Consider the following 13631-nt stretch of genomic DNA (forward strand, 5'->3'; position numbering starts at 1 on the left):
GAGGTAATGCAGAGACGGCAAATACCCCCCCACACACACGAATTCGTTATCGATCTTTCGTTGCCATTTATTCGTTGTCTAATACATACATTGAACCTAACTTAAATCGTGTTATTTACCTTGGACAGGGAAGGGCCGCGGCCACCAGCTATATTCTGTAAAGGCAAGAACAAAATTATGAACATGTATTAATAACAGGTGTTGTAGTGAAGATCTATATACTATATTAATTCTATATAACACAGTCCCCAATATGATAACAGCCCCCCCACAGCCCTCCAACATCCCCCTCCCTCCCTCTGGTGGTATAAGCTGTGGGTGTGGTGTGAGTGATGATAAGTCAGGTCTTTCGCAGTAGGTGTCCACAGGGTTAAGGTGTGTTCCCGTGTCTCCATGTGTCCCGAGTGTCCTCCTGTGTTCCCTGTGTCTCCCCTGTTGTGTTCCTGTATCCCTCCATGTGTCCTCGTGTCCCCATGTGTCCCCATTTCCTCTAGTAGTTAAAGATGAGAGGTGGGGAGGGGGGGGGGTATATCCAGCCAACCATCCAAGGAGTGGTGAATAATCATCATGTCAATGACCTTGTGTACATCGCCTCTTACAGGATACAGGATTCTGCCCATTTTTACTCCTCCTTGGTATGTGTGCGTGATGCGTTTTAAGTCCGCTATTTTCCCAGCAGCCTTACTTGCAGATTCTTCACACACACCCACCCACCCATCTCGTCACCTCAAATTATTTCCCAGAATATAATCTTCATTCTGATGTGGTGGTGGCGACTGACATTCTACCATTCACACAGTCTCTTAAGAACGTATACCCCCGAGGCCCACATGTTATCCTGCCTCCTGAATATTAAAGTGTGTAGTGTGGGGGTTGAAGTGTAACCTAGGATGATGGTGTGTGTGTGTGTGTGTGTGTGTGTGTGTGTGTGTGTGTGTGTGTGTTTGGTGTGTGTGTGTGTGAGGTGTATAGTGCTGTAAGCTTAAGACACAATAAAGGGCTCCAAGTATGTGATTAAGATGATCTCTGGTAGACTCAATCAGTTAGGGTTCAATGCATTACCCTGAGGCACACGACTAGCTTAAAAGTTAAGAGGAATTTGGTGCTCTACATCAAGGTCAACCATAAGTAAATGACCTTAAATTAGTCATACAGATGTAAGAATCTTTATCACGGTGTCCTAGTGGTTTAAGGGATCTGCCAAGCGTACAGTGCCTTACTCGGTCAAAGACACTAGCGGTGGCATCCTGTATAAAAACACTCCCTCACTCTGGAGTCATTAGAAACGTCTGGTGCCACGCAGTTAAGAGGTTAAGCAGAAGGTGGGGTGTCGGTCTCTCGCTCGCTTTATCTCTCTCACTCTGTTTATGTCTCTCTCTCTCACTTTATCTCTCAATGTGTCTGTCTGTCTCTTAATCACACACACAACAACTTTTGACCTAACGAGTACAACAGGACATCAACACCCAGACAAAAACACCAATGGGACTCGATACTCTAACCTAACCTCTTCCCTCCTCAACCCCCTTCATTTCCCCCTTTCCCTCACCACCTCCCCTTCCCCCTCACCACCACCCTTCCCCCTCACCACCACCCTTCCCCCTCACCACCACCCTTCCCCATCACTCCCCAAGGATAGTGTTACAGGTAAAAGGAGAAATTATCCCAGTTTTCTATATTACAGGTAACTGATAGTCCCTTACATAATACACCTGTAGCCCCCATCAACACACTGAGTATCTTTTTTTAGCCCCCATCAACACACGGAGTATCTTTTTAGCCCCCTTAACCACAGCTAAGGGACCTAAGCTAACGAGTACAAGGGGAGGGGGGGGTTAAGCTAAGAGTAGACCCCTAATGGTTGCACTGTAAGGGTACTCTGGCCTGTCCCCGAGAATGGGTTTGGTGAGGAGGGGAGGGTGCCTACCTTCCCCTACCTCTTCTCCCCTCCCTTACTTCCCTTTCCCTCCCTCCTTTCCTCCTCTCACCTCACCTTTCTCCTTTCCTTCACCTATCTCCTTGGTTTTCTCTTCCTCATCTCCCCTCTCACTCTTTCCCTCCTTTCCCCTCTCATTCCCTCCCTTACCCTCGGTCCTTCCTTGTCCCATTTATGAGGCAGGTTAGGTTAAGTTAGGTTAGTAGTTAAGTTAAATTAGGGAAACAGAGTAAGTTAGGTTAAAGTCACGGTAAGATTAGGGAAACTTATGTGAATTTAGGTTAATTTAGGTTAAATTACGGAAAATTAGGTTAAGTCACGATTTAGGTTAGGTTAATTTTGAGGTTGGTTACATGATGGAGGACGAAGGCAGGTGTGTGTGTGTGTGTGTGTGTGTGTTGGGGGGAGATGGGGGAGGGCCGCCTGGAAGACCTTGGGAACCGTCCAAGGTGACCATGGTGCGTCACACGTGGTGCTGGTGATAGTGATAGTAGTGGTGGTGGTGGTAGTGGTGGAGGTAGTGGTGGTAATGAAATATTGGTGGAAGTGTTAGTGGTAGTGGTGGTGGTAGTGGTGGTGGTAATGGTGAGGTAATTAGAGGCCCAGTAGTGGTGGTGGAAGTGGTGGTGGAGGTGGTGGCGGAGTAGTGGTGGTGGTAGTGGTGGTGGTGGTGGAGGTAGTGGTGATGGTGGTGGTTAGGTGGGTTAGGACAGACGACCCAACTCCCGGTCCTAATACGCGTTCCCTATTGAGTAAATGACACACACACACACACACACACACACACACACACACACACACACACTCTATATGTAACTTGCCCACATAATCCATGGCCCTTCAGGCACTTACGCCCTTAAATGCGCGAGTCAAGAAGTCAAGCATGAACTGCGCAAAAGCTTCCCTGTTGGGTGCTGTAAACGGCTTCTGCGCTTCGCTACGCACAGGATGAAAGAAGGTGCTCAATAAACTAGTCTCATGAGTCAAATCTGTAAGTACCTCATTCTCAGCTAACTCCCTCATTCTCAGCTAAGTATAATTGTCTCATTGTGTGTGTGTGTGTGTGTGTGTGTGTGTGTGTGTGTGTGTGTGTGTGTCCTCAAAAGGGTTATCGTCATAAAAGCATATAACTCTCTCTCTCTCTCTCTCTCTCTCTCCTCTCTCTCTCTCTCTCTCTCTCGTCAATCATACAATTAAATGAGTGTTCATCCACTCACCCATGCAACCAACTGTCCATCCACTGAACCAGTCAGCTATACAACTAACCAACTGTCCATCCAGTCAACCACCAACCATCCACTCGTCCAGCCAACCCACCACTCATCCAGTCAACCCACCAGTCATCCAGTCAACCCACCAGTCATCCAATCAACCCACCACTCATCCAGTCAGCCCCTACTCATCCAGTCAACCCACCACTCATCCAGTCAACCCACCACTCATCCAGTCAACCCACCAGTCATCCAGTTAACCCACCAGTCATCCAGTCAACCCACCAGTCATCCAATCAACCCACCACTCATCCAGTCAGCCCACTACTCATCCAGTCAACCCACCAGTCAACCAGTCAACCCACCAGTCATCCAGTCAACCCAACAGTCATCCAGTCAACCCAGCAGCTGTTCGTCGGGGGGTCCAGCGTCGTCGAAATGTTAACTGGAACAACAGTCACTGGATCGATGCAGGGTCACTGTCCTGCCAGACCCTCACTCTACCCTCCCTCCCTCCTTCCTTCTCTACCCTCCTCCCTCTTTCTCTACCCTCCCTCCCTCCCTCCCTCCCTTCCTTCTCTACCCTCCTCCCCTCTTTCTCTACCTACCCTCCCTCCCTTCCTTCTCTACCCTCCCTCCCTTCTTTCTCACCCTCCCTCCCTCCCTTCTTTCTCTACCCTCGCTCCCTCTTTCTCTACCTCCTCCCTTCCTTCCTTCTCTACTCCTCCTTCTCTATCCTCCCTCCCCTCTTTCTCTACCCTCCCTCCCTCCCCTCTTTCTCTCCCTCCCCTCCCTCCTTCCTTCTCTACCCTCCCTCCCTCTTTCTCTACCCTCCCTCCGCCCTCCCCTCTTTCTCTACCCTCCTCCCTCCCTCTCTACCCCTCCTCCCTCCCTTCCTTCCTTCTCTCCCCTGCCTCCTCCCCTCTTCTCTACCCTCCCCTCCCTCCCCTCCTTTCTCTACCCTCCCTCCTCCCTCCTCCCCCCTCTTTCTCTCCCCTCCCTCTTTCTCACCCTCCCTCCCTCCCTTCCTTCTCTCCTCCTCCCCTCTTTCTCTACCCTCCTTCCCTCCCCCCTCCCCTTCTTTCTCTACCTTCCCTCACTGTTTCTCTACCCTCCCTCCCCTCTTTCTCTACCCTCCTTCCCTCCCCCTCCCGCATCACGGTCTCTGCCTCACTCACTGTCTATTTGCTTTACTGCTTGTCTCACTGTCACTCTTAACCTGTCTTACAGGATACCCACCTGTCACTAACTGTTATCTTCACCTGTCACTTTGTCACCTTTCACCTGTCATTATCCGTAACACCTCCTCCTAACTGACTGACTCGCACTTCTGTGTCTCTCTCTCTCTCTCTCCGTCTAAACGTTCAGGGTTCTGTCTCCCTGTCTTTCCCCGTCTTAGCGTCCAGGGTTCTGTCTTTGTCTGTCTCTTTCACCGTCTCAGTCTCTCTCCCGTCTTTCTGTCTCCCCGTCTTTCTATCTGTCTGTCTCTGTCACACACCGTCCCAGCGTCCCGTGGTTTAAGTTATCGTACACATGGTAGGTGTCAAAACCCCCACAGTCAACCTCGTCCTAATCAGTGGACTCAAAGGGTTTACATTACCACACTGAAAGACGGGCATCGTACCCTTGGCATCTGATCAAGGTCCCTTCCCCGAGTCATCGTGCCCTTAGTGGTTAATCAAGGTCCCTCCTGAGTCATCGTGCCCTTAATGTTTAATCAAGGTCCTTCCTGAGTCATCGTGCCCTTAGCGTTTAATCTATGTGTGTTTGTGTGTGTGTGTGTGTGTGTGATTTGCATAACACACACACACCGCACTAGCAGGGTTTGTCAGTGGACTACTGCACCATCCTCGTCATCGCCACCTACTGCCACCGGCAGTCCGCCACTACAACAAAATTCAGCCCATAAGAGCCCGCACTGATAGATATAAGAACAGCACCATCCCATCTAGTGTTAAAATAATAAACAACTCCTGATTTATGTACTGTACAGCCCTGTATATCATTATGTCTAAATCACATGTGGTTGTATATTTTCAGCCACCGGCTGCAACTCTATCAATAAACCGTTTATTATTATTATTATTATTACACCAAAGAAGATCTGTTTTAATCAACTTAACTTAATCAGCCCCATTAAAAGATTTCAAGTGATGGCGTCATGAAAAACTGCCAGCTTCCTAACACAGTCCGGCAATGTGTCAGCAACCAGGTAACCAGATTTACGCTGACGAGGTGCTGACAATTGACCTAATCTACCTTAATCTTATCAAAGTTGATTTAATCAACCTATCTGTTGATTCCACCTGTAACAGCAACATATCCAAGTGATCCACCTGTCGTGCAACACACCTGTGAAAGTGTGTGTGTGTGTGTGTGTGTGTGTGTGTGTGTGTGGAGTGAGTGAGTGAGGAGTGAGGAGTGAGTGAGGTGGTGTGTGTGAGTGTGTGTGTTCACAAGCACTAACACTCACTCAGTTACACAATGCTGAATCTTGTCATCACCACTACACTCCTGGACAATGGGACTAAAATGTGTTCTTATTGACACACACACACACACACACACACACACAGGTATTATGTTCAATAAAGTGTGTTAGGTTTTATTGAGGTATTGTTCACTAGTGTGTGTGTGTGTGTGTGTGTGTACATAAGATACACAGTTGGGTACCCAATTCAAGTCGCCTTCAATGTCAAAGGTCAAGGTCACAGCTGAAGGTCGTAGGGTGTGTGTGTGGGGGTGGCGAGGTATGAAGTGCGTGTTTGGGTGTACGACAGTTTACCAGACAGTTCCCGGCAGCGCGCAACTCGACCGTGTCTGCCCGACGTATAATTAAAGTCAGTCCAGTTGGTTATGTGTGTGTGTGTGTGTCAAATAGTAAAACAAGAGCAACACACACACACACACACACACGTAGTGGCATCAGTTACCAAGGTGTCATTAAGGGAAGGGGTATCTAATTAAGGTAGTCTCTCAGTGCAATTCTGACGTCACTGGTAGTTAAGGTGCACTCAACCAATCAGCAGTTGCTAGGTTACACCCCAACCACTAACGAGACATAGTTATAAGGTCTTTTGAGATGCTAACACCCCCCCCCCTCTTATGTCTGTCTGTCTGTCTGTCTCACACATAACCTCTGATGATATGGTGGAGACTGCCGTTCAAGGCCAACCACCAGAGTGACTGATGAGAGGGCTGGTTGGCTCCTCTCCCTTCCTCCATGTTGTGTTCCTCTCCCTCCTGTCTCTCTTCCTCCCTGCTCTCCCTTTCTGTTCCTCCTCACATCTTTCCTCCTCCCCCTTCTCCCCCATCTTCTCCTCCCTCCCCTTCCTCCCCTTCCCATCTTTCTCCTCCTTCCCTTCTCCCCTCCCACATCTTCCTCCTCCTCCCCTTCTCCCCTTCCACATCTTCCTCCTCCTTCCCTTCTCCCCCCCATCTTCCTCCTCCTCCCTTCTCCTCCCATCTTCCCCTTCTCCTCCCCTTCTCCTCCACATCTTCCTCCTCCCCCTTCTCCCTCCACATCTTCCTCCTCCTCCTTCTCCTCCCCTCTTCCTCCTCCTCCCCCTTCTCCCCTCCCACACCTCTCCTCTCCCTTCTCCTCCACATCTTCCTCCTCCTCCTTCTCCCTCCCACCTCTTCCTCCTCCTCCCCCTTCCCCTCCACATCTTCCTCCTCCTCCCCTTCTCCCCTCCACCTCTTCCTCCTCCTCCCCCTTCTCCCTCCCATCTTCCTCCTCCTCCCCTTCTCCCTCCACATCTTCCTCCTCCTCCCCTTCTCCCCTCCCACCTCTTCCTCCTCCTCCCCCTTCTCCCCTCCCACATCTTCCCTCCTCTCCTCCCCCTTCTCCCTCCCCACCTCTTCCTCCTCCCCTCCCCCTTCTCCTCCCATCTTCCTCCTCCCTCCCCTTCTCCTCCCCTCTTTCCTCCTCCCCCTTCTCCCCTCCCACATCTTCCTCCTCCTCCCCCTTCTCCCCTCCCCACCTCTTCCTCCTCCTCCCCCTTCCTCCCCTCCCCACCTCTTCCTCCTCCTCCCCTCCCATCTTCCTCCTCCTCCCCTTCCCTCCCTCCTCCTCCCTCCCACATCTTCCTCCTCCTCCCCTTCTCCTCTCCTTCTCTCTCCCCTTCTCCCCTCATCTTTCTCTCCCCCTTCTCCCCCACATCTTTCTCCTCCCCTTCTCCTCCCCACCTCTTCCTCCTCCTCCCTTCTCCCTCCACCTCTTCCTCCTCCTCCTTCTCCTCCCACATCTTCCTCTTCCATCTCCTCCTGCTCCTACCTCCTTTAAGCTTACAGACCTTTATCCTACCTAAGCATAGACAGTTTATCAGCCCTATACTCACTAAGCTTACTTGTTAATCTGTTATACTCTCCAGGTAATTTCCCCAGGCAGATATTACCTGGAGTCTAATTATCTTGTATGTATATCCGTCTGTCCCGTCCTGTGATAGAGTGAAAGCCATACATACATACATAGTAGCACACACAGTTCGGATATAACTTTTCCGTTTGTTGCCAGAGGTGTTTGTGTGTGTGTGTGTGTGTGTGTGTGTGTGTGTGTGTGTGTGTGTGTGTGTGTGTGTGTGTGTGTGTGTGTGTGTGTGTCCTCAAAGAGTGAGATGAGATGAGGTAGGGGGACACAAACACGTAATTAACTTGCTATCAATCGTCTCCAGGTTGTATATACGAGAGAGAGAGGAGAGAGAGAAAACTATACTGTTTCACTCAATGAACTGTACTTAAACACACACACACCTGCTAATGCCTGAGACGATGATAGCAATTTAAAGCTGGGATATAAAGCTGATTGAGTGATAGCGACTGGGCGTGGACTAAAATAAACAGAGACAAAAGCAATAATAATCACCTAGTGTCTGTGTGTGTGTTGTGTGTGTGTGTGTGTGTGTGTGTGTTTGTGTTGTTGTGTGTGTGTAGGCTACAACACCTTATCATATACTAATGAATCCACACCTCTCCTTTCTCTCTCTCCTTCGTGTCTCATCATCTCTCCCTACCTCACTAACTTACCTACCTATCTCATACCTTTCGTCTGTCCCCCATGTGTCTGTTTGGACCTTTGCCAGTAATGTGTTCCCTCCTCCCCCCTCCTCTTCCTCCCCTACAACTGTCTTCATAAATTATTAGTTTTTTTTATTAATTTGTTTTTATTATTAGTCAGAATGTTAAGATTCTAAGGTCAATTGATTATTTTAAGAGCATACCTGTGTGTTTCACCTGATGATTGACCTTTCTAATGCTACCTTCACTCTATAACCTACATCTACATTCTACGTCTACACCTCCACCCTACTACTACTACTTTGCTGTCACTCGGAATCGAGTATGACGATCAACCAGCTATGACACAATGATATGAGTTATCAGGGATGTCACCTTCATTGGCGAGTTCTGAGGTGACTAAAGAGGCCGATACTGGACCGGCAGTGCCGCAGATGTTGCACGTGTGGAGGGCTGCGTGCAGGAGGGCGGTTCCGGCAGCGTTTTTCCGGCGTTGGCGCTTGTCTGTATCGTTACAGAGTCTTGCTCAATGACACTCGTGCGGTGCTCCTCCAAGCGTTACGGTGTTGAGTAATCGTCTCCCAGGTGGGGGGGTCGTTGCTTTTCAGGTTTGTCTTAAGACTCTTCCTCTACCTTTTCATGTGCCCGCCGGCGGACGTTTACTATTCGTTAGGTGACTGTAAAGTAGTTGTTCATGGATACTGGTCAGGTTAGGTTCCTACACCACCCCTCACCACCACAGCCGACCAACAACGAATCTCAACAAATAATTCTTACCACCAGACAAATATTTCCCCCACCAGACGACAAATTTTCCCCAACCAGATAACAAAATTCCCACACCAGATAAAACAGTTCCCTGGCGATAGTTTTAACACGTATCATAATATTGGGAAAACCATCATTACATCATTTAACCCGATATTCCCGATAACTTAACAGCAATCGGTAAAAAAAAATATTAAACGATATTTAATGATCTTAACTGAATAACAATATGAGCATTCGGAGAAAATATTAAGACCAATACTGAAACACTCTCACACACACACTATTTCTCGCTCAACATTAAGTTAGATGACCCACATTTAATTCATGTTTCACCCTGAATATTTTAATTTTATGTTTCTAAAGGATTTTGTGTGTGTGTGTGTGTTGTTGAGAGTAGAGAGGTGTGTGGTGTGTTGTGGGAGGAAAGCAGGTAAAAGCAGCTGAGACTGAGTGGGTGGCAGTGATGTGTGTTGAAGGCAAATGAACCAAAGACGAGGAAGGAAGGAAGGAAGGAAGGAAGGAAGGAAGGGAAGGAAGGAAGGAAGGAGGCTGCACACCGTCAAGGTTATCCTTCCAGTGCTCGACACAGGTCACTGATCTCCCCTTCCCCCCTGGTCCCCTGATCTACCCTGTACCTGATTCCCCCGTGTCCCGCTGATCCACTCCTGCTTGTACTCTCTGCCTGTCACTCTGCTGTACTGATCCACTCATGTATCCCCCTGATCCACCCTGTATCCCCTGATCCACCCCTGTATCCCCTCATCCACCCCTGTCCCTGATCCACCACCCCTGTGTCCACCTTCAATACCCCCATCATCACCCCTTGTGTGCCTCCTGCCCCACCCTCTACCCTCACCCTTGTTGTTTTCTTTTAATGCCCTCCCTCCCTCCTCTCCCCTTCCCTCCACACGCAGCAAACTGCCAGTCAAGTCACCTCGTTCACCTCAAGCGCATGATTACCTAACCTACCTCCAGCCAGCCCAACCTACCTCCAGCCAAACCCAGCCTACCTCCAGCCTGGCCCAACCTACCTCCAGCCGCCCAGCCTACCTCAGCCCAACCCAACCTGCCTCCAGCCCAAGCCCAACCTACCTCCAGCCTAACCCAACCTACCTCCAACTGGCCCAGCCTGCCTCAAATGACTGACTACCACTCCAGACCCAACCTAACCCAACCTGCCTCCCGGCAACCCAACCTGCCTCCAAGCTGACCCAGCCTACTCCAGCCTAACCCAACCTGGCCCAACCTGCCTCCAACCCTAACCCAATGCCTCCAACCAAACCCAGCCTGCCTCCAGCCTAACCCAGCCTATTGCCTGTCCAACCAGGCCAGCCTGCCTCCAGCCTAACCCAACCTAACCCAACCTGCACTCCAGCAAAACCCAACCTACTCAGCCAAGCCCAACCTGCCTCCATCCTGACCTACCTCCAGCCCAGCCCAACCTGCCTCCACCTAACCCAACCTACCTCCAGCCAAACTGACCTGCCCAGCCTGCCCCCAACCTAACCCAGCCTACCTCCATAACCCAACTGCTCCAGACAACCTGCTCTACCCAGACCACTGCCTCCAACCGACAACCTACCTCAGCCTAACCCAACCTGCCTCCAACCCCTAATGACCTGCATCTCTGCAACCTACCTCAACCCAACCTAACCTACCTCCGCCCAATGACCTGCTCCAACCTAACCCAACCTACCTCCAACCTACCTCCAACCCAACCCAACCTACCTCCAACCTACCTCCAACCTAACCTAACCTAACCTAACCACCTCTTCCGGCAGACAAACATCACGACAGTTACAACAAAAACAAACTATAAGGGAGTTATTTTTTTGTATTAAACGTGAGATCTACCGTGTGATTGGTCAACATATATCATGACGTCAATGACACCCACGTGCTGTGATTGGTTGACTGGCACATCTCCCCCCCACACGGTATAAGGGATTAGTGTAAGGATAAGGATTAGTGTGGGTGTATTATCAATTAGTTTACGCTTTGGGTGGGTAACTAATACAATAAACACAGATACACATACATCATACATTCCTTCAGTGTATAAATAATGTATGACAGGAGTGAAAATAGTTTATACATACATACATACATGAACATACATACATACATACATACATCACAAAGTAGATTAAAAAAACATGGAGTGTCAGATGTAATGGTCCACGATGACGTCATTACAGAATACGGTTACGTCACGCGCCCTTTAAATAAGTAAAGGACGTTCATTATATACTAAAGGAGGTCATTAGGACAGGAGGCCATTAGGACAGGGGACCATTAAGACTGGGTCCCACTATGCCAGGGGCCCACCAGGACAGGGGGCCCCCATTAGGACTAGCGCAGGGGAACGAGACAAAGCAATAATTAATACATTAAATAAAAACCTCAATCATTATGTGATTAAGTATAATTAAGAGTAACTTTCGTCCACACACACACACAACTCTCTCCGTCTTTCTACCCCCTCTCTTTCTCTACCCCCCCTCTCTCTTTCTCCCTACCCCCTCTCTCTTTCTCCTACCCCCCTCTCTTTCTCTACCCCCCCTCTCTCTTTCTCTACCCCCTCCCTCTCTCTCTCTCTTTTACCTCTCTCCTCTTTCTCTACCTCTCTCTGCCTACCCCCTCTCTCTCTCTCTTTTTACCCCTCTCTCTTTCTACCCCTCTCTCTTTCTCTACCCCTCTCTCCCTCTTTTTACCCCTCTCCCTCTCTTTTTACCCCTCTCTCTCCTTTCTCTACCCCCCTCTCTCTCGTTCTCTACCCCCCTCTCTCTTTCTCTACCCCCTCTTTCTCCCATTCTACCCCCCTCCTTCACCACCTACCCCACATCTTCTCCTCCCTCCCTCCTTACCCCTCCCTCCCTCACCCCCTCCCTCACCCCCACCCCTCCCTCCCCTGGCTCAATGAGATGTTACACCTGGTCGAGACTGTCAGCAAAACACGAGACAAAGATACCCCAATGGGAACTATTTCCGCGAACACCCATGACGAGACTGTACAGAGAGACGCTCCAAAGAGATTTGTTTTATTAACGTGTGTGTGTGTGTGTGTGTGTGTGTGTGTGTGTGTGTGTGTGTGTGTGTGTGTGTGTGTGTATGTGTGTGTGTGTGTGTGTGTGTGGGGACAGGGTAATCTAACCTAGCAATCTCTCTCTCTCTCTCTCTCTCTCTCTCTCCTCTCTCTCTCTCTCTCTCTCTCTCTCTAAACTGGTCATGACTGGCAACAACAAGAAGCAGCAGGAGGCGCTAAAAGTAGCATTGTGAGCCACACACGTGTCGCTAAATAGAGCGGTACCTGCTGCTGCTGCTACAACCATCACCCACTACACTATCACCCCTTACACCATCACAGACTTAACGCTAACACACCAAGGCAATAACACTTGATTTTTCACTATGCACCGCCTCTCTCTCTCTCTCTCTCTCTCTCTCTCTCTCTCTCTCCTCCCCCTTTCTCTATTTTTCTTCCCTATCCCTCACCCCTATCCACCCTAAACCTCCCCTCCTTCCTTCTCACCCACACCTACTCCCTTACCCTCACCTTCTCTCACCCCTCACCTTCCCTCACACCTCACCCCACACTCCCTCACACCTCACCACTACAGGCTATAAAACATAAACCAGTACACAATACCCACGCTTGTCCAACACTTGTCAGTAAGTTACATGCGGGCGTGTGCGTAGCCTTGCAATCATGTGTACGTGTGTGTGTGTAGGAGAGAGAGAGAGAGAGAGAGAGAGAGAGAGAGAGAGAGAGAGAGAGAGAGAGAGAGAGAGAGAGAGAGAGAACCGTGTGGAGTGTGAGGGAGGGAGGGAGGGCTAGCCAGCGAGCCTAACACGTGGGCAGCGAGTCTCTCCAGCTGGCCGTCTGCCCCTGCCTATTTTTTTCCCTACCACCACCACCAACCAACCACCACCACCAACCAACCACAACCACCAACCAACCACAACCACCAACCACTATCACCACCACCTGGCCAGGATGACGTCACGGGCTAGAGGCTCCTACCTACAATAAACTTAGTCACTCATACACCTCACACTCAGCCCCCACACACACACACACACCAGCCCCCACACGCACGCACACACTCAGCCCCACACGCACGCACACACTCCCCAGCCCCCCCACACACACACACACACACCTCAGCCCCCACACGCACACACACACTTCCAGCCCCCACACACACACACACTCAGCTCCCCCACACGCACGCACACACTCAGCCTCACACGCACACAGTAATAGGACCTGAATGTCTCAAATGTCATTCCCAATTTCCCAGGATGAAAGGAGGAGGAGGTGAGGAGAGGTGGAGGAGGTGAGGGAGGATTAAGTGAGGAGCTTGATGTAGCAGAGAGAGAGAGAGAGGAGGAGAGAGAGAGAGAGAGAGAGAGAGAGGGTAGGAGAGAGAGAGAGAGAGAGAGAGAGTAAGAGAGAGAGAGAGAGAGAGAGAGAGAGAGAGAGAGAGAGAGAGAGAGAGAGAGAGAGAGTAAAACAAAACTGTATTATTGTTTACGTGTGTCAGCTAAGAATGGTAGATAAACTGCCTTGGCTGACAGTTTAATCGATGAGGCAAACTAGTATGACAGCAGCCTAAATGGTTGGTGTGTGTGTGTGTGTGTGTGTGTGTGTGTGTGATGGTGTCTGTGTGATGGACTGAGTGTCTTCTAGTGAC

At 49.9% G+C, this 13631-nt stretch overlaps 1 protein-coding gene across 4 annotated transcripts in view; it reads right to left on the reverse strand.

The window, feature by feature from the left end:
* LOC121869581 overlaps positions 1–13631 on the reverse strand; it is a 57616-nt gene that overhangs the window by 12755 nt on the left and 31230 nt on the right. For 2 of the 4 annotated variants that reach the window (XM_042371013.1, XM_042371012.1), the window contains one exon: positions 120–155. The exons of the other annotated variants lie outside the window; for them this stretch is intronic. The gene's annotated coding sequence lies outside the window, so the exon portion shown is untranslated. The remainder of the gene's footprint in view (positions 1–119; positions 156–13631) is intronic. 4 annotated transcript variants of the gene reach the window in all.

This window comes from Homarus americanus, unplaced genomic scaffold (genome assembly GCF_018991925.1).
Source record: "Homarus americanus isolate GMGI-L3 unplaced genomic scaffold, GMGI_Hamer_2.0 scaffold23578, whole genome shotgun sequence".
In the NCBI taxonomy this organism is placed as follows: Eukaryota; Metazoa; Arthropoda; class Malacostraca; order Decapoda; family Nephropidae; genus Homarus; species Homarus americanus.